The 19,888-nt window shown below is 65.0% G+C and overlaps 1 protein-coding gene across 13 annotated transcripts in view; it reads left to right on the top strand.

The window, feature by feature from the left end:
• RBFOX3 (RNA binding fox-1 homolog 3) overlaps positions 1–19,888 on the top strand; it is a 217,995-nt gene that overhangs the window by 46,969 nt on the left and 151,138 nt on the right. The window contains exon 1 of one of the 13 annotated variants that reach the window (XM_016143266.2): positions 7,819–7,941. The exons of 11 other annotated variants lie outside the window; for them this stretch is intronic. The gene's annotated coding sequence lies outside the window, so the exon portion shown is untranslated. Of the gene's footprint in view, positions 1–7,818; positions 7,942–16,894; positions 16,918–19,888 lie in introns of those variants that run through there. One more of the 13 variants, XM_016143269.2, reaches the window with a different exon arrangement.

Raw genomic sequence — 19,888 nt, 5'->3', positions numbered from 1 at the left:
TGAATTATAAGTAGTTACTTATTTATCTTATTAGTTCTTGCAAGACAGAAGTATCTAAAGCGAAATGAATTTTCTCCTCAAATCCGTCTCTCCTGGGGTGACCTCTGACCCCTGTTATGGGGGAAGTGCCTCCCCCTTGCTCACACGGACACACTTGCCTCTTTGCACGTGTGTTGTCCAAGTGCTTTGTGTCCTCCTGGCACCTTCTGCTGCTTTTGGAGAAAATCTCAAAAGTGGAATTATTGAGTCAAAGGCTACACGTATAAACTGTATCGAGTGCGTCTGGATTACTTTACAAAGTTGAAAGTGTTGTGTGGGAATGCTGTGTGGGAATCCTTCATCCTACACCCGTATCAGTATCAGTTGTTATTTCTTAAAATGTTTTTCAGTCCAGGCGTACAAACTGTCATTTTAACTTGCATTTTCCACTTCTGGGAAGGCCGAGTATTTCTTCCGTGTGTACCAGTCATTCGCATGTAGGCGCCTGTGACCTGTCTGTTCACCTCCTTTGTCCATGTGTCCGTGGAGTGTTTCTTACTCATTTTGGGCTGCTCTTTACATGTGTGCGTACGGTCTCGGCGTTGCTCCTGGACCAGCTGAGATCAGACCGTCAGCTGCCGTCGTGGGCTCGGGCCTGAGCGTCTCCCTGTGCAGCCGCCTGGGTCTCATGGTGGTCATCGACCTTCGATCCCACGCGGGCGCCCAGAGCCTGCCGATCTCTTGGGTTTAAGGGACTCACCTGTGGCTCCAGAGCCCGTTAGTGCTTCACCGCCCTGAGGCTGCCTCTGAGCTGGGGCCTGAGCTGGGGCGGGGGTGGGGGGGTGGGGGGGGTGGGCGGGACTCTGAAGCCCCGCCCACCCACCCATCCTGCTTTCTATGCTTGTGGGAAGCTCTGCTGGGGCGGGAGGCGCACCCCCCCCCCCCCCCCACGCCCTGCCCTGCCCAGGGGCCAGGTTTACTCTGGAACCCCACAGGGAGATGTCTGGGAGCTGCGGGGTGGGGGGGAGGGGGGGAAGGGCAGTGTCTAGCGCCCCTCTCTGTTTTAGGCATTCATTCCTTCATTTGCTCATGCATTCTTGTGTTCAGCAAGACTTTGTGAAGCCCCTGCTGTGTGCTGGGGCGCTCGTAGACCCCCCCCCCCTTCTGGGAGCCGTCAGCCTCTGGGGGCGGAGGAGGCATCACGGGATCGCACAGATTTCAGTGACAGACTGGGGCGGGGGCCACGCCTCTTCTCTGCCACGTGTCGAGGGGCTCATGATTGCGGAACGGGTGAATGGCATGTTCAGGGGGCATCTCAGCCCCCACCCCCACTAGCTGGTTTCCTTGGGGGCGCTTGCGGTCAGCTCTGTCCTGCTTTAGGAGCAGTGGCCGGCCAGGGGCTGACCGGGCTGTGAGCAGGGCCGTGACGGGGCTCCCCCACACCCAGGGCCTTGGGGACGCGAGGCGGGCCGCCTTGATGCCCCACGCGCTTAGAGTCGGCCTGTGCCAGGGTCTGTGGGTGTGGGCCCTGGGGAGACAGCATTTGGTCCAGTCTGAGGGAGTCGGGCACCCAGCGGGGTGCAGGCGGAAGGGACCCCACCTGGGGTGCTGGAGCAGGGGCTGGGGGGGAGGGGGCAAGGCCTCGGTACCAGAGCAGGTGCGTGTCCGCCCTCGACCCCCAGGGTCGACTGCTGCTGTGCTGACTCGTGCGCCCATGTGTCCACGTGCCCACGCCCCGGCTCCCGGGCCCGCGGACGCCACCCTGTCTGCACGTGGGGTGTGCAGACGTGATGAGGGAAGGCGAGGGCACGCCAGAGCGGGGCGGGCCCTGCATCCGGCATCCGGTGACCGGCGTCTGTCTGAGGAGAGGACAGGCCCCGAGACGCTGGGAGGGAGGCCGTGTGCAGACAGGCGGAGCCGGAGTGTGGGGCTCGCCAGCAGCGGGCGAGGCAGGAGGGGCCCTCCCCTGCAGCTTTCGGGGGGCGTGGCCCCAAGGCCCCTGGATTTCAGGCTTCTGGCCTCAGGGGCTGTGCGAGGAGCAATTTGTGTTGTCAGAAGCCACCCGGTTTGTGGCATTTTGTTACCACAGCCCAGCATGTCAGTGACCCAACTCCGTATACCTCGGGGCGGAGGTGACGCGGGCCCTCTGTGCAGAGCTGGGGCGGTGGGAGCCGGATGCCGGAGCTGCTCCTGCCTAGACGCCGGTGGCCCACGATGGGAGGCCTGTGCTTACCGGGGCCCTGGCCTGCCCACCGCCCATCGGGACAGCACGGGCGTGGCCCTGGGTGCGTGTGCCGAGCCGCGCTTCAGCGGGGCCCTCGGCCGGTGGTTCGTGGGGCGCGGTGCGTCTCCCTGGAGCTGATGGGGATCTGTGGTGCCAGACGGGGGTATGAGTCGGGCAGTGATTCGTGTAATGGTGTCTGGGGTCAGGCTGCCAGGCCAAGGGGACGGCAGCGTTCCCTCCCCATCGCTCTGTGGGGTCAGTTCAGTTCTGGCCACGAATGGAGGTGGAGCAGTGAGGTCGTGTCCCGTGTACTCGGGAGACTGTGGAGGGGGCCTTGTGGACCCACCTGCGGCCATTGCTGGTCATGGGCACAGGAGCCTAGAGACCTCGAGTGGCTTTCAGTGGGGAAAGCGGCCCTTCCCCAGAGGCTGGCTTGTGATGGCGGGGTCAGCGGCTCCTGACAGGAGGAGTCCGGGGACAAACCAGGGTCCCTTGCTGCTGCCTGGCGGACCCGCTGTCCAAGGGGGCCCTGCCCTCCCTGATCCCTGCAGCAGTGGCCGCCAGAGGCCTTGCGGATGCAGAGTGCTGGGCACCGCAGGTGGAAAGTGGCCTGGGCGGCACAGGTGCCTGGCGAAGACCAAGGCTTTGTGAGCGCGGGTTTCTTCTCTGAGGACGTCGCTGTTCGGTCACGGGGGTCTCGGGGCTGGCGCCACTGTGGCTGGCCTCCCTTCTTCCTCGGAACACGCTTGCCCTTGGACCTTCACCCAGGCTTCAGGAGCAGCAGTGGATAGCCTTGTCCCGCTCTAAGGACAGACTGGGGCGTGCTCAGCTACTCCAGGCCCTGGGGCTCCCCGCCCGGTGAGCCCGAGTCTGTGTGAGCGCTGGCCCCTGAGGGGAGCCCTGCTTCCCGCCGGGGCCCCCGCTGACCCTGCAGAGAGCCCCCTTGCTCGCCTTGGACTTGCTCTGTCCCCACCAGCCCCTCTGTGTTCTCTGTTCCCATCTCGCCATCCCGCTGGGCTCATAGCGGGAGGACAGGCTGCAAACGGGGTGAGACCACGGCTGGGGGGCGCCCCAGACGCCTCGGCCCTGGGCAGCCCGGGGGGCTGTCTCCAGGGACTGTGCACCTTGTCTCCGATGTCACCACACAGCCAGCCCAGCTCCTGTTTGGGGCCCGAGGGACACGCCTCGTCCCTGGAAGAGCCGGTGTGCGTCCTGAGGCACCCTGCTTGGATTCGGGCCCCTGATTCCCCCCCTCCACATGTGGGTTTCTGCGCGGGGCCTGGCTTTGCGGCCAGGCGACTGCACTCTAACCGTGCCAGGCGCGTCTCACACATGTCACCGCTGCCTTGGCTCGGGCCATCAGGACAGAGCACCATGGACTGGGCGGCTCAAGCGATAGAAATGGATTCCTCACAGATCCGGAGGCTGGGAGGCCGAGGTCAGGGGCCGGCATGGTCAGGTTCCAGCCATGGCCCTCTTCCTGGCCGCAGATGGCCGGCTTCTCGCTGTGTCCTCGAGTGTCTGGGCCCGGGGGAGGGGGGCGAGTGTGTGCTTGCTATCCTGTGGCTCTTCTCACAAGCCACTGATCCGTCACAAGGGCCCCACCCTTTGGCCTCATCTAACCCTAATCACCTCCTGAGGCCCCCGCTCCAAACACCAGCGCCCAGGGGTTAGGGCTGCAACACAGGGATTTCGGGGGGACGCAGACGATCCGTCCGGGGCGGCCGCAGAACGAGGTCGTCAGCCCTGCAGAGCCGCGAGGCCGGTGCTTGGGGAAGGGAGCTGAGCTCTCTTTCGAGTGTCCCGCCCTCGAGTCAGGCCGCATTCTTGGTTTTTTGATATTGCAGAATTTGGGTTAAAGAGAAAAACCTCTTTAAGCCGTATTTTCTTGTAATCATAAAGCTGATTTGTTTGTAAGAAGCATTTTCTTATTTAGTGCTTAGGAGCAGTGTTCTGCTTGTTCAATTTTCCTTGCTTGTCCTCAGCTGTCCTTTTAGTATTTTTTGGCTATTCGGCCATTAAAAAATGTTGTAGGAGAATACATAATGATCTGTTATGAGATATAGTTAAATAGAAAAAGAGTTACAAAATGAACGTACAGTACGATCCCACTTGGTCCCACAGATATACATTCTGAGCAGATGAAAGTCTGGGAGGGCATGTGTGCTCAGAATGTCAACAGAAGTTATTTCGGGTTAGTGGGATTATGGGTTATTTTAAATTTTCTTTCCTTTTTTTTTGCATATGTGTAGTTTCTAAATTTTCTACAGTGAATATGTTTTTATTCTATAATAAGGACAAGATTATAACCACAGATCTTGCCAAATGCTGCTCATACTCCCTGACCGGGGGGCCCGGCCCGCCTTCCCGTGCTGCATGGAGCTCCCGTGCTTGGCCACTCGGCCCCCAGGGGCCACGCCAGAGCTGGCCCCCACACCCCTGCGGCCCTGGGCTGGGCAGAGCTGAGGCTGGTTTCCCCCCTGATGAAAAGACCAGGAACCCCTTCGTGATGGGCGGGTGTATCACCGTCTCCATGGCAACGCCTCTGGTCCTCTCTTCTGGCCACACCTGGGGCCTGTGGGGTGTGCCCTTGGAAGGGGGTCTGAGGCCTGGACCAGCTGGGACTGGAGCAGGGCTCAGCACGGCTCCCACCGCGTGACTGGGGAGGATGGCAGCGCAGCCCGTTCCCACCCAGGGGGCCGCTCTGCAGGGGGACCCAAGGGCACAGGCTGCCTGGCCAGGGAGAGCGGGCCTGGCCCCTCGCCAGCGGCTGCTCCGCCACCTCTGCGCCTCAGCTCCCTTCCTCTGGGCGGCGGGGGTGGCGCTGCGGAAGGGCATCACGTGACCAGGGTGAAGTTCCCAAGGCGGGGCTTGAAGCAGGGCGGGTGCCCAGTGGACGCCCACCCTCCTTCCTTCCCTTGAGGAAGTATAAATCCAGCTGGGGAGACCCTCTCCCCACAGCAGCCAAGTCCATCTTAGAGCCTTTGCTTATCGGTTACCTTTCAGCTCCCGCCCTTTCCCCAACACCCGGACACACACACACGTACACATGTACACCTGCACACGCGCCTGCACACATACACGTGCACACATATGCCCACCCACACACGTACACACGTACACATGTACACCTTCACACGCGCCTGCACACATACACGTGCACACATATGCCCACCCACACACGTACACATGTACACCTGCACACGCGCCTGCACACATACACATGCACACATATGCCCACCCACACACGTACACATGCACACACACTTCTGCATGCACTCCACATGCACATCTGCACACATGCTTGCACACACACATCCACATACATGTGCACACTCACCTGCACACACACATACACGTGTGCACACATGCCTGCACACACACATGCACATGTTTTTAATAGTCCCCTGATTAAAGGCAGCCATGGAGCAGAGATGGGTCCCTGTGGCCTTGCTTCTGTCTTGGATCCAGAAGGTTACCCTGCAGGTGATTCGACAGTAGCTGCTCCTGCAGCCATGGGCCCTGCACCCCATCTCCAGCATCATCAGGACGGGAGACAGAGGCAGGGACCCAGGATTGCCCTGGTCGTTCTGTCCCCTGTGCTGGCCAGGGCTCCGCACGGTCCAGCTTCAAGTGCGGCTTTGCTGCGGGCCGCCCACCTTGCCTCTGGGACCAGCACGTGGTGGCTGCTCGACAGAGAAGCTGAGTCTGTCCCCTGCCCCCCGTGCAGACGCCCCGTCTCCAGCCCTGGCTCCCCCTTGACCTGGCGTCGGCTTGGCCCACCGCTCGGCCGCTGGCCAGGAGGGCGGTGTCTCTGAGGTGAAGGTGAATTACGAGAACGTGATTGGATTTACAAAAATCGGCTTGACACAGATTTTCAGGAATCCATCTGGGCTGTGTGAGAGGTAGAGCTGTTCCCTTGTCTGGGTTCCCAGGAAGCTTCTGTTCTGGGGAAACTGGGTGTATTCGCTGCCAAAAGGAGCTTTATTTTTAGCCAAATGTGAGAAAGGGAAGGGAGGTGCCCGGGGCGGGGGCTGAGGTCCCCTGGGTGTGCACGTGCTCTGCCTGACTGGTGAGGGGTGGCCCTGGGGCCGCGGTCGGGACCCGGCTCAGAGTGGCGGATACCTTTTCACTTTGGGGAAGGACAGTGCCTCGCGAGGGCCTGTGTGGGCTGGGGTGTGGCCATCACCCCGTCTCCGCCCACCCACCCGCCCCCTGCACCACAGTGAATACCAAAGACAGCCAGGCGGCTCAGGCTCTGAGCTCACCCGCTCACCCTCCCACGGCGGCTTAGAAGTGAAGCTGCCTTGATGCTGGGCCTGGGTGATGGCTGTAGCCGGCTTCCCGCCACCCTGTACCACCACCCTGCAGCACCTCCCACCACCCCCCGCAACCCCCCGCCACCCCGCGCCACCTCCCGCCTGCCACCCCCGGCCACCCCCTGCCTGGGCCTCCGCCGCAGCCTTCCGCCCCAGGTGGGCAGGAGGGCAGGGGAGCTGCCGGCCGATTGCTCCTCCCCAGGGGTGGGCCCCGTGCTGTGCACCCCTCATGCTCCCCTGTCCAGGCTGCGGGCAGAGCGGCCCCTGTCCAGGGGCGCTGTCTGGAGCCGGGGCCTGCAGGCGTGTCCCGTCAAGGCTGGGGACGCGTCTCGCAGGCGTCGTGGGCCAGGCCGTCTCCGCGGCAGCGACTCGGCTCCACCCTAGACAACACAGAGCGCGTGAGCATGGCCGTGGCCCAGGGACCCTGTGTTCATGAAAACAGGCAGTGGGGCTCGTGACGGCAGGGGTCGTTTGGGCGTGGGGGTCTCAGAGGAGACAGCGGCAGTGCCCCTGAGTGGTGGTCTCATGCGCCGCGCCCCCGCCCGCTCCATGCCCTGGCGCCCTGTCCTTCCTTAGCACTGCTGCCCGCCTCCTGCCAGGTGCGACGTGAGCACCTACCTGAGGCCCCGGAGCAGGGGCTGAGGGCACCGCGGGTGCTGACCACAGCCACTGGCACAGTTCCGCGGGCACCTGTGCAGTCACGGGGCGGGGGGGGCGCTCAGCTGAAGAGGGGCCTGTTGGACGTCATCCCGTCTGCAGCGGGCACAGAGCCTGTGGCGAGGGCGTTGGCAGAGACCGGTGCCCTCGGAAATCTCTAGGGGAGAACCCTTCCTCGCCTCTCCGGCTGGCGGCCCGCAGTCCCCAGCATTTCTTGGCTTCTGGCTGTGTCACCCCAGTCTCCCCATGTCCTCTTCCCGTCAGCACACCCTTCGTGTGTGGCTCCGCCTTCACTCACACTGTAATCACACCTACGAAGACCCTGGCTCCAGGTAAGAGGTCCAGGGGTGAGGACCTCATGTGTCTTTGGGGGAGATGTAATTCAACCCACTGCAAACGCGGAGCAGGCAGAAGCGGGGCAGGGTCCTGCGTGCTGCTCTGCGGGGACCCCACCGCGCCTCCCTTCCCGGAGCCCCGTCGCCCTGGCGAGGGCTGCCCGCGCCTGACCGCGCTCGCGAGCCACCGCCCGCTCTTCTCTTACTGCGGCTGCCGTGCTCCAGGACCAGCCGGGTTTGCAAAAATAAAGCTGCATCATCTGCCGCGTGTACCGCACCCCCGAAGCAGGTTATTGAGGGGGAGCGGGGAGCACTGGAGCAGATGGGGAGTCCTCGATTTGCATAAGGTGCCATTTGCATGGCGCGGAGCGGAAGGAATCGTGGACAGACTTCCCCGCTCAGGCCCCGGTGGGCAAACAGGGCACGGGTCAGCCGCGAAGGCGGAGAAGATGGATGCGAGGGGGACCGGGCTGCGGGGCGGGGGGCGGGCAGGGGGGACGCGGCGCCTCAGGTGGCCAGGCACCCCTGCGGCGGCCACCCCGCCGCCAGCTTCCTTGGCGGCGTCCCGATCTCAGTGCTGATGGAGTTTGTGTGTGCGGCAGCTGGGCGGGTGTTCCCAGAAGACCTGGCTTTTCTCCCCCCTGCCCGAAGGACAGTGGGGGAAGAAAGGGGAAGAGCAGAGCCGAGCACGGTCGCCGGCGGGCTGGCGGGCAGACGCGGGCAGGACGGGCGGCGTGAGCGCTCTGCGCCCCGCACGCCGACGGGTGCCCACGGGGAGGGTCGGCGTGCCCCAGAGGCAGTCAGGAGCGAGGGGTGGAGTGAGGGGGCCATCGTCCCGCAGGGAGAGGAGGGGGCGTGCTGGGCTTGGCCCCTGGCGGTGGGGGGCAGACGCCCCACGAGTCTCGGCTGCGGGGCCTCTGTGTCCAGGCCCCGTGCAGCCCTCGGCCTGGCCGACTCCAGCGCCGAGAGGAGGAGGCCTGGGCCGACGTTGCACGGCGGTTTGTCCCGGAGCCTCTCCTGTGCCTGGGTCGCTCCCCTCAGCGGGGGTGGGCGAGGTGGAGCAGAGCCCCCGTCCGCACCGCCCACCACAGAGACCGGGCTGTCACCCTTCCAGTTGCAGGCCTGAGAGCCAGTGTCCCTTCCCTGCCCGGCCACTGGGACCCGGCCCAGCCGGCTCGGGTCGCCTCCCCACGCCCCTGCGTCCCCCCCCCCCCCCCCCGCGGCTTTTCCGCTTTGGCCGTCCCAGGTTCCTGCGCTCCGACCCCCTCACTCTGATGAGCAGGTGCGTCCTCCTCCGTGCCCTGCGTTGGTAGTGGGGCTGGGGCTGCCCCCAAACGGGCACTTAGGCCCTTGTCCTGCCGTTGCTCTGTCGATGAGGAGACAGCCCCTGCGTGACTCTCTGGAACTTCATACCACGGGAAAGGTGACCGTCTGGGGCCACCTCTTTTTGGGCAGGAAGTCACTTGGCTCAGTGTCACGGCCCAGTTTCTTAGACAAGGCTGGCCTCAGCACAGGCCCCGTGAGTGCCGCCCGCTGACCCTCCGGTGGGCTGACTGCAGGGCCGTGTCCCCTTCGTGGTGCAGGGCAGTTGCTGGGAAGCGGACAAGGCCTCCCCGGCCCCCGGTGTCCCTGAGGGAAAACGTGACTGGTCCTCCGTGGACCGTGACCGGGAGCAGTGGCTGTCCCTTCTGGGCAGCGGGTTCCGTCCTGGGGGCACAGCCTCCTCTCCTGGCTCTTGTCCCCTCGGCGGTGGCCGGACGAGGCCAGGGCGACCGTGGGGCGCACGGTGGCGGAGCCCCCACCTGGAAGCGGCTGTGCACACGGTGCACACATCTCTCTCTGTGACTCCGCCTTCTGTGGTGTTGGGTACGTAGCCGTCGGTGCTGCTGGGTGAAGTGTTTACCCTTTTCGTTAGTCTTTCACTTCGGCGGCCAGAGCTGGGTTAACGGACACAGGGGCAGGACGCAGCTGCCCCCGCGGTCTCGCAGCCCTGTGCGAGTGACGCTCCTGCCTCCGGTCCTTCTCTCTACTCCCGCGTGTGGCCAGTCCAGGCCCCGCGTGTCCGGGCTCCGTCTCTGTTCGCAGGGGCACACAGCTGGAAATCTGGTTCTGACTTCCCAGTGGGGGAGGCCGCGGGGTTCTCTGCTGCAGTCCTGGCCCCGGAGGCTGGGACGTGTGACGGTGAGCCCCGAGGCCATGTCCTCATCTCAGGGGGCCTGCTGACCCGTGGTCGCCAGGGTGGGCTAAATCAGCCATCCGCATCCCAGGACTAGTGACCAGCGCTCAGCAGGGTGGGGACAGGGAACTGTGGGCACCCCAAGGAGACCTGCCTCGGGGGGTCTTTCCTAGAGGGGGGATGGCTGAGGATGTGCGTGGGGGGCGGAACACTTGGGGTGTGCAGAGGCCCAGGGCCGGAGGCAGGTGCGCGTCTGGCGTGGCCGGGGACCCGCCCAGGGTCTGTGTGACAGCACAGAGCCAGGCTGGGCCGTGGGTGCGGGGGCTGGGGCCGGCCACCCAGGCCCGCAGCGAGCACCCGCTGCTTTTACATTCGTTTGCTTGAGTAGTTGAAAAATTTTTTTTTAGAAAATAACTTTAATGAGAGAGAATTCACGCACTGTACGGGTCACCCATTTAAAACGCACCGCTCACTCGAGTGCATCACAGAGCTGTGCGGCCTTCACCATGCTGTTTCAGAAGGACACTTCGTGACCCCAGAAGGAGGCACCCCCGCCCCTCCCCCAGCCCCTGGCGGCCACGAACGCGCCTTCCGCCGCCGCAGATTCGCCCGTCCCGACGGCTCCGTAAGTGCAGTCGTGCGGCCTGTGGCCTGTGGCTGGTTTCCTTCTCTCTGCCTCACGTTCTTAGATGTTGTTCATTTTTTAATTGACACTAAAACCCAATTCGGCACTTAAGTGTTTTAAAGAGAAAAAGTAACATGAGTTTTTTCCGGCTAGGAAGAGGAAATTCAACTTCTTCAAATTAAAAAATAACGTAGCCTTGCATTAGCCTGCGGGGCTGGCGGGACACGTGGGGCGGGGCGGGGGCGGGGGGGGGGGCGGGGGGGGCAGCAAAGAGCCTGCCTTTTCTCTTTTTGGCTGGTCTCTCAAACCAAGCCCCACCCAGGCCAGTGACTTGGGGAGGGGCGGGGTGGGGTGGCCGGAGGAGGCTCAGGTTGCAGAGGTTGCTGGTGTGGAAGGGAATGTGAATTCCTGAGTGAGGGGAGCAAGCTGCACCTCCCCCCCCCCCCCCCCGCCCTGTTCATACCTCAGTGGTGCCTGAGCGTGAGGACCTGCAGGGCCGGAGTGGGGCGGGTTCCCCGGAAGGGGGCTCTGGCCCCCAGACCAGCCGCGTGCCCCCTCCAAGCGTCTCAGGGAGCAGGAGACTGTCCTGCTTGAGGCTGGCTCCAGAACCGGGCGCCCTGCATGAGCACGAGGCCTCCTCCTTCCCAGGCTGCATGTCCGGGACGAGAAGGCGAGAAGGCCGACCTGCAGGAGGGGAGGGTATGGAGCAGGACCATACCATCTGCCTGCACGTCCGCCTGGCCGCCCCGGGGAGCACAGTCCGCCAGCTCCTGGCCTCGCTGGGCCTCCGGGCTTCTGCACCTGCCCGAGGAGGGAGCTCGTCTCCCTGGTCCTGGGTGGGCGGGGCGCCGACTTGCGTGCCATGTCCCTGTGGGCTCTCCCTGGGACGCCATGCCCCAGCGTGAGCAGCCACCTCTGACCTGGGTGTGGCGTCTCCCAGTGCCAGGGAGAGGCCTGCGTGTGTGTGTGCGCGTGTGTGCCCGTGTGCTGTGCGTGCATGTGCACGTGCACGCGTGTGTGCGCGTCTGTGGGCCTCACTGACGGGTGCAGATGCTGGTCTGGGCGGGAGCCCCAGGTCCCCAGCTATGTCCTGGCTGTATGAGTGGGGACAACCTGCGTCTTTGCTGAGTGCCGCTCCTCTCTGCGTGTCTGGAGGCTTTTTCCCAATGACAGGCCGTGGGGACAGTGCCAGCCTCACCACGTCAGCTGCAGAGCCGTGCAGGGCCCATGCTCAGAAGGGCTTGAGCTTGGTTAGAGCCCCTGCTGGCGCCGTTCTGAAATTCCAGCCAGGGCCTCACATTTGCACTGTGTTCTGAGGCCTGCAGGTCCTGTGGCCAGCCCTGGTGGGGACACACGACTTCCAACGCAGGGCGAGGCTTCCAGCAGAAGCCCTGCCTGGTGGGCGAGGCCCCGCCACGCACCCCGCTGCAGCCTCGTGGGGAGCCCAGCACTGATCCTGCCTCACACCTGGCCTGCCGGGGCCGCGTGGCAGGTGCTGCTGGCCTCTTGGCGGTGTGGCACTGGCTCCCCCTAGGCCCAGGTGCCCGGCGCGAGCGGCAGAGGATGGTAGTCACTCTCAGGTCCGTGTCCCTGTGTTGGGCTGGGGCAGCGGGGAGCTGGCCGCTGGGGTCGGAGGACGATGCGTGTGTGCGCTGGGCTCAGCAGCCCTGGCGTCTGCCCCCAGCCCCGCCGTGTGCACGCGGGGAGGGCGGTTCAGTTTGCTGGGGCTCAAGGTCGCTCTCTGTTGCCTCCTGAAATGCTCCCCTCGTCCTCACTGCCACTGCTGTCCCCAGAGACAGAAGGCCTTGGCAGCCTCTGCTGCTCCTTAATCCCGGCCGACAGGGACCAGCCTCGGTGCCCGCGCCCAGCGCTCACTCGTCTGCTCAGGGCAGAGCCTAGTGGGCCTGCCGGCGGGCACGCTGCCCAGCCCGCCCTTTCCTGGGGCAGGAGGCAAGGGTGGAAGCTGAGACGGGCGGGCCCTGCGCGGGGCGCGGGCGACTGGTCCCAGCCCCCTTCCGCGGGCTCCGTGTGACCTCGGCCAGCTCCCTGAGCTCTGGGCTCGGTTTCCTCAGCTGCACGGTGGAGGCTTGGGGCTGCCCTGCAGTTCGGCGTCCCCAAGGCCACCCTCGGGTCCAGTGGCTTGCTAGAAGGACTCGTGGAACGTTACACTCCTGCAAGCACAGTCTGTTACAGACACAGATTGAAATCGGCAAAGGGGACAGGCGCGTGGGGCAGGCTCCAGGCCAGACTAGGTGTGAGCGTCCAGGTGTTCTCTCCTGGGGAGCTGCGTGGGCAGCGCTCGCTTCTCCCAGCAGCGCGTGTGACGACAAGCACAGAGTTTTGCCAACCAGGGACGCTCACCTGAGCCCCGGTGTTCAGAGTTTCATTGGGCCTCGGTCATGGTAGAAATCACTGACCGCCATGTGGCCGACATCAGCCTGCAGCCCCTCCGAGGTGGAGCTGGTACAGAGGCCCGAGGTTCCCAAACCCCCCTAAACTGCACTGTCAGCGTAGACTGTCTGGCTGGCCCGAGGCCCCTAGGGAAACAGACACTCGCCAGGAAGCCCTCCGAGGGCTCAGAGGTGACCTCCCAGGAGCCAGGGACAAGGGCCAGATCTCTCTAGGGACGTGGGTTAGCCTTTACTGCATAGGCCACAGTGCTTCTGGCCTTGCAGGCAGGAGAGGTAAAGGGGAGAGTTTACCCCAGGGAGGGCGGGCCACCCCCTAATCTCAGCAAGGGGAGAAGGGGTGTAGGATGGGCAGCCAGGTGCAGGATAGGCGGCTGAGCCCAGCAGAACTGGCCCCCCTCTGCCCCGTCCCGTTTTGTGAGGGGCGCTGTCCCCGAGCACGCCCGGTGTCTCTTGGGCCTGACTCAGGCTGGGTGGGCTTCACCATCAGGGCCACTGTGGAATGAGTGGGCCTAGGGGACCTCGGACCTGCCTTTTCTTGCCTGTCACCTGGCTCATCTCTCTTGCTTTGCTTTCCCCTTCTGGCCGTCCCCTGGCACCTGCCCGAGAGCGGGCGGCGGGCCTGCGTTTGGCGTGCGAGGCCTGGGGCAGCAGTGGGGCTTGTGGGCTCCCGGGGACAGTCCCATCTGCTGAGAGAGCTGTCTGCCCTTCAGGAGAGGAGGGGCACACGGAAGCTGCCTTTGCTCCTTCCTGCTGCAGGGCTGGGTTCAGAGTGCAGCCTCCCCCAGCTCCTGTGCTCCGGGGCTTCTGTCCGGGGGCTCAGGGACCCCAGGCCTTTGGAGGTCCCGCTGGGCCCTCTCCTGGTACTTCACGGGCACGGTGTCCTAGCCGCCTCCTTCTGAGCACCTCCGCCTTCTGCCTGGCAGCCCGGGCCTCCCCCGTTCGGAGGCAGCGTCTGATTCTGTCATTGCCGCTCGCCACACGAGGGACAACGCTTCCCAAATTCTTCCTCCGGAAGGCAGGAAACGGGGAACACGGCCCACGGGCTGGCGCCCGCACCTGCGTCTCTGCCCTGCGCCTCCCCAAAGCGTCCAGCCCATTTGCTCCCTTCATCCTCACGTGGATGGGGGTGGGGGCTTGGGGGAGGGAGCGCAGGTGGCGTCACCCCCAATTTGTAGACGGGGAGGCTGCGGCCAGGCTGATTCCTGCAGGCGGTCCTTCTGGGGCTCCCCAGGCCCCCTCGCCACTGTTGGGGAGAGCAGTGAATAAGCAGTTTCTCCCACAAGCCCAGGCCCACGCTCCGCCGGCCTCCGGAGACCTGCGTGGGTGTGAGCCGCGTGTCAGAGGCGTGTGGCACGCCGAGCGGCACTGGGACGCGCCATGCCTTCTCCCGGCAGGTCCCGTCCGGAGGGAGCGAGGCTCTGGCTGGCTGTCGCCCGGCTGTCACTTAGCTGCCCACCGCCTTCCCCTGGCCTCGCCCTTCCCCCCGACGAGTCACCTCTGGACTGCCCAGCTGCCGGAGGAGTCAGTGCATTCTCGCGGGTGACAGATCGCTTTCATCATTTTGCCTCGTGATCGGCTTCCCATGACAGCCCCCCCCCCCCCAACGCCAAGGCCGAAAGCCGGGAGAGAGAGACCTACACGGTCCGCTTTGAGCTGGGGGCATAAATGAATTAGGTTTAATTTCTGTTTAATTGTTTCCATAGCTCAGCCTCTGCCGACTTCACAGGGTAATTTATTTTCCAGTCTCCGAGAAGAGGGGGGAGGAGGCGGGAAGCGGGCTGCAGCCGCCGGTCTGCCTGCGGACGGACGCTGTTAATTACACCTGATAGTCTTATCTCCTCGTAATTATTGGAGGCTCAGGGCTTCTGTGCCCGGACGGAGTCCCGGGCAGACCCCGGCGGCTGCTCCGTGGGCGGGGCGCACGGAGTGGAGAGCAGCAGAGGCGGGGCCTGGCGCTGCGGCAGGAGGGGGGGAGGGAGGAGCGCGTCTTCAGACGGGGGCATCTCCTGACGTTGCTAGGTTGTTACCTGAACAATAACTTCCGGAGACAGTGGCTTTCCCACCCCCGCGCCCCTCAGAGCTGGGGGCCCTGGGGTTCTCGCGGCCCCCGCCGCAGGCGGTGTGAGGCTTCTGCTGACCGTAGTCCTCCCCGAGGGGCGGACACGGCGTGGGCGGGGCCTCTGCCCCGCCAGGCACGCCCGGCACGCCGGCTCGCTTTCTATTCTCATGCGTAGTATGTGAATTCCGTGGTGCGAATGCACTGGCGAGGCCGTTCTGAGTGCACACACGTCGGTGGCGTCAAGCATGTTCACGTCGTGGTGCACCCTCCGTCACTTTTTCCAGAACTTTCTCCTCAGCTGAAACCCTGCCTATTAAACGCCTGCTCCCTTAGCCCGAGGCCACCACCCGTCTACTTCCCGGCTGTGGGTCTCTGGCTCCCTCATAATTGGGGCTGCCCAGCCCTTGTCCTTTTGGCTGGCTTACTGCACCCGACGTAGTGTTTTCAAGGGCCGTGGCATTGTGTGTGTCCGCGTCGCCAAAGTCCCTCGTCCGGGTGGCCCCACTGTGCGTGTTGTGTGGGGCGATGTGGACGGGTCGTTCGCAGGCTCCGAGCAGTTGCCGGGGACGTCCGTGGTCCCATAGCTGGGCCTAGCTGCTCCCCCAGGCTGCCTGGCCTTTCCTCCCCGGTCACGGAGTGCTGGGCGAGGGCCCGCACGCCCCTCGGCGGGCGCCGGGCCCAGATGTTCACGAAGCAGCTCATCTGGTTCCCAGCCCCAGGGAGCAGCACGTCCGGCCCTGGCCGGGGGTGGCGGGTCGCAGCAGTCCTGGGGCCAGGGGCGGGACTTGGAAAAAGGACTAGTCACTCCGGTGACAGCCCACCGCCGTGTGTCCACTTCTGTCGTCCTTGGCCGCGGTGCAGGCTCGTGGGGGGCGGACCCGTCCACATCGCCCCACACAACCCCGTCATCCACACACCAGGGCCTGGCACCAGGAGGGGCCGACGCCGCAGCCCCGAGCGAGGGCGGCAAGTCAGGCTCGTGCTCACTCGGCGGCCTCGATGTCCAGCACGAGGAGGATGGGCAGAGCTTGGCGCCTGGGTCTGGCCACCCAGGTTCCCCGCTTCCAGGGCTGCAAGGGAGGGGGACGGAGGGGGCAGGAGACGCCACCAGAGGGACGGGCCGTTCAGGCTGTGCCGGACGCCCGCCTGCAGCTCAGAACGAGGCGGCCGTGCGCTGGGAAGGAGGTCCGCGGCTGCCCTCCGTCACGGGCCGCCCCGCGGCAGCTCGCGTGGGGACGGTGCGCTGCCACCTTGCTCCCTGTGTGCCGCAGGGGGACCTCGCGCGTGGCCTCGTGGCCTTCTGGGGTAGGGGCGTTCTGTGCCCAGGGGGCGCTGGGGCGGGGGGCGCAGGGAGGCCGGAGAGGGAGAGGGTGCCGGCAGGGGTGACGCGGCTGATGGCTGGTTTCTCAATTCCGTGCCCGTGAGGCGGGGAGGATTTTAGGCGCTGGAAATAGTTCATTTTTCTTCATTTGCCACGTTTGTCACGCTCAGGGAACTGGCTGGCGAGGGGCTGCTGGCCCCCTGGCTGGCCGGAGCTCGCGTTGTGGTCCCGGATGTGGTCTCGGCTGCGGGCACCCGGGACCCTGGGCTCCGGGGAGGAGACTGTGCTTAGGTCCAGGGGTGAGAGCTGGGCTTCCGGAGGGAGGGTGAAGAGTGGGGCTCGCGGTTCAGAGCCCGTGGGGTGTGTGTGGCTGAGCCGCGGTGGCCTCCTGGTCCATGAACTTGGATGCTTCTAGAACCTTCCTCGTGGGTCGATGCGGGGGCTCAGAGAAGTCATGGGCGCACAGTGGTGAGCGTGGTGCCCAGCACGCCGAGCGGCCATCTGGGTGGTTACTCAGTGCTCCGTGTGTGAGCCGCCCCGGAGTCCCTCAGCACGCACACCGCAGCGGGGCACGGGTTCGGCGGGGTCTCCTGGACCAGGGCAGGGGCACAAAGCCCGCAGCCAGAGTTCGATCCGGCACAACCCTTTGCGCCGGCGCCTTGGCCGCCTGCAGTGCGGGTCCCAGGAGAGGGCGGGGCCGCGGCGGGGGCGGGGTCCGCAGGAAGGCGGGGGCGTGGCCACAGCGGCTGTGCGTGATGGGTCGTGCATCCAGCACGTGGTACCCACAGATAAATTCCCAGCCGACTTCCTGGTAGGTCTCGGGGTCACCTCTGCCTCTCCCTTCCTGCCCCCACCCTGTCTCCCGAGAGCAGGCCCGGTGGCTCCCGTGGGCCTCCCTGCAGGCCTCACCCTCCGCGCCCTTGGCAGTTACTGAGTTTCTGTGACCAGCGTCCTCTCTGGCAGGACCTGGTCCCTAAGTTGTCTGAGTCCCAGCACCTGACATGGGTGGTTTATGGCTCGAGTGAGTGGTAATGTGTTGCGTGGTGTTACCCGCAACACACACCGTGTGCTATTTCACCTGCGTGGACGTGGTGACATCCACACCCCGCCAGCGCTCCGTCCGCCCCAGGGGTCCCGCCGCCCCCGGCCCTTCACCCTCAGGAGGGTGCCCCAGGCCCCTGCGCCCCCTTTGCCAGCTGAGCCAGCGTTTGGTTTGACCTGAGTTTCTTGCGAGTTGGTGACAGTCGTGGCGGGAGCCTCTGCCGGTGGGTGGCCCTGAGCGTTGCCTGGTTGGTGGCCTCCCTCACCTGTCCCTCTGGCTGGGGAGCTGCTGCCCGGGGTGCACTTTGCCCTGGGGAAGTGCAGCGAGGCCTGTGCCTTCCCGGGGCTCCCAGGTGCTCTGCTCAGGCCCCGGCTGCCCTCCCCTCCTCCCACGCCTGGCCAGCACGGTGACGGATGCCAGGGAAACGTCCCCACTCCCAGCTCCTCCATTAATCACAGCTACCCAGGCGCCAGGCCCCTGTTTAAGAGGCACCGGCGGTTCCGAGGTGAGCGAGGCACTCCCCACCTCCGCTGGTGATCTGCTCTCTGCGAGACAGGCCACCTCGCCGTTAATCACTCGCTGTAATTACAGCCCCAGCTTTGCACAGGGAATGTTAATTGAAGCGTCGGGTGGAGGGGCTGTGCACGCTCTCATCCTTCTCCTGTGGCCCCCAAAAGCCAAGGTCATGGGATTTGGCGGGGCCGATGGTGCACAGAAATGAGCACGTCATCCGAGGGTGGAGTGGCCGGCTGCCAGCAGTGGCCGCGAGCCCTGCTCCCTCCTTGTGTCCTGCATGCTCGCCAGGCCGGGCGGCGGGTACAGGGCGGGCCGCTGTGGAGTGCGAGGTCCTGGGCTTGCCAGGCTCCTAGGGTTCAGAGCTGAGCCCCCTGGGGGCCGGAGGTGAGGACTTCCTGGCCTGCCTGTGGCATGGCCATCCTGCCCGTGGGATGGGACAGGTGGCCTTTCATGGTACCTCCGTCCATATCAGGTCATTCTGCTGCCCCGTCCTCTGCAGGGAGCTTGGCTGGCTGGCCGCAGGGCTGGCTTCTGGCTATTTCCTGAGCCGCGTGAGGCCTTTTGTGTCACCACTTGGGGACACCCCTTCCGTTCACTCCTGTCGTTAAGTTCGCTTTCCTCTGATTGTAAAGTAACACGTGCTCATTGGAGGCCGTTGGGCAGCGCCACCTTGCACAGGCATTAGAACCCAGCACCAGGATCGGAGGGGGTTTTGCTGATCACCTAGTGTGGCGGCGTCCTTACGGCTGGGGAAACTGAGGCCCGGCGCGGAGTGGCCAGCTCTGTGGGAGCACCGGGCGGGATCCTCCCTGCATTGCCTGGAGCTCGGGAAGGGAAGGGACATTTTCCAGGTTACACCGATGGTGGGGCAGGCAGGCGGTCCCGTCGGGCCCTTAGGGGCCCCTTTGTATAAAGGAAGCTGGAGGGGGTGGGGCAGGCGCCGGGGGCACCATGAGCAGAAACACCCTCAGGATCTGAAACGCGGCCCCCCATTCTGCTGAGGGCTGCTGGCCACTTCCTGGGGGCGGGCCGAGGGGTTCCTGCGTTTCTCAGGCAGCAGCCAAGTAGCCACTGAGGGCCCAGCACTGAGGCCGCAGGCTCCGCTCCCCGCTGCAGGCCCCCTGAGATGACATGGCTGCTGGGAGAGTCAGGGGGTTCAGACTCTCTGCACCCGGGGTCCCAGGCAGGGGCCTCAGCCCCCAGCTGGGCAGCATCGTAAGGGGTGGTCACGGTGCTTCTCCACCCTCCCTGGTTGACCTGTCTCTCCTCTGTGACCCAATGCATCTGTCCTGCTGAGACTTGCTGAGCTGTGACTGACAGGATGGGGTGGGGTCCAGCTCCGTGCCTCCACCTCTCCCACCAGCTGGGGCTCAGGTCGCTGGTCCCTGGCTGAGGCGCTGGGTGGTCGGGGCAGCGTGGGTGCAATGCAGGGCTGACTGGCTTCCCGCTCGAGAAGTTTGACACTTGGAGCCCAAGATGGGCCAGGACATGGAGGTTGCCCGGGCCAGGTTCCGGCCCAGCGGGCACCTGGTCCCAGCTCCCGGCAGATGGCCCCGCGCGCTCGTCCCCATGATGCATGATACAGCGATCTCGGGAGCCGAGGGACAGCTGAGTCCTGTGCCGGCCCCGTGTGTGTCCTCAGAAGGGCCCTGCGGTCGGCCCACCAGGCAGGAGTCGTGCTCTGGGCCCCTCCCCCACCCGTCCTCCTGCGCATCCTCCTTCCCGGGTCTGCAGGAGCCCGGCCTCGCTGCTCACTGCTCATCTGCACTCCCGTTCTCCCTCACACCCTGCTTTCTCTCCATCTGTCCAGTCAGGGAACTTTAGAAGGTCTGAGGGAGGTCGAGCATGGGGGAGGGGGGCGCGCCTGGGGCTGAGTTCCCCCTCGTTGTGCCCCTGGCCCAGAGGGCTCCCAGCCCCAGCGTCCTCAGCCGCAGAGCGGGGTGTGGCAGAACCTCCCCGTGCGGGGTGCGCTCAGCTCCTCTCCCAGCCTTGGGGAAGCGCGGTGACAGTGAGGTCCACATCACCGCCTAAGTGCCCGATCACCACCAAATGCTGGCCCTGAGGTCGTCACCTTCTCGGGTCCTCCTCGTCCCTGACGCCCAGGAACGCCCACCTCTGCTCCCGCCGGTTCAGAGCTGGGCAGTGGCGTGTCCCGCTGTTCTGACAGAGCCCGTGTCTCAGCGTGGGGGCTCCCAGGCGCCGACCCTGAGGCAGGTGTTCACGG

The sequence above is a fragment of the Rousettus aegyptiacus genome, unplaced genomic scaffold (genome assembly GCF_014176215.1).
Source record: "Rousettus aegyptiacus isolate mRouAeg1 unplaced genomic scaffold, mRouAeg1.p scaffold_m13_p_6, whole genome shotgun sequence".
Classification (NCBI taxonomy): Eukaryota; Metazoa; Chordata; class Mammalia; order Chiroptera; family Pteropodidae; genus Rousettus; species Rousettus aegyptiacus.
Note: the sequence above shows the minus strand (reverse complement) of the source record. Positions and strands in the feature narration are given on the sequence as shown.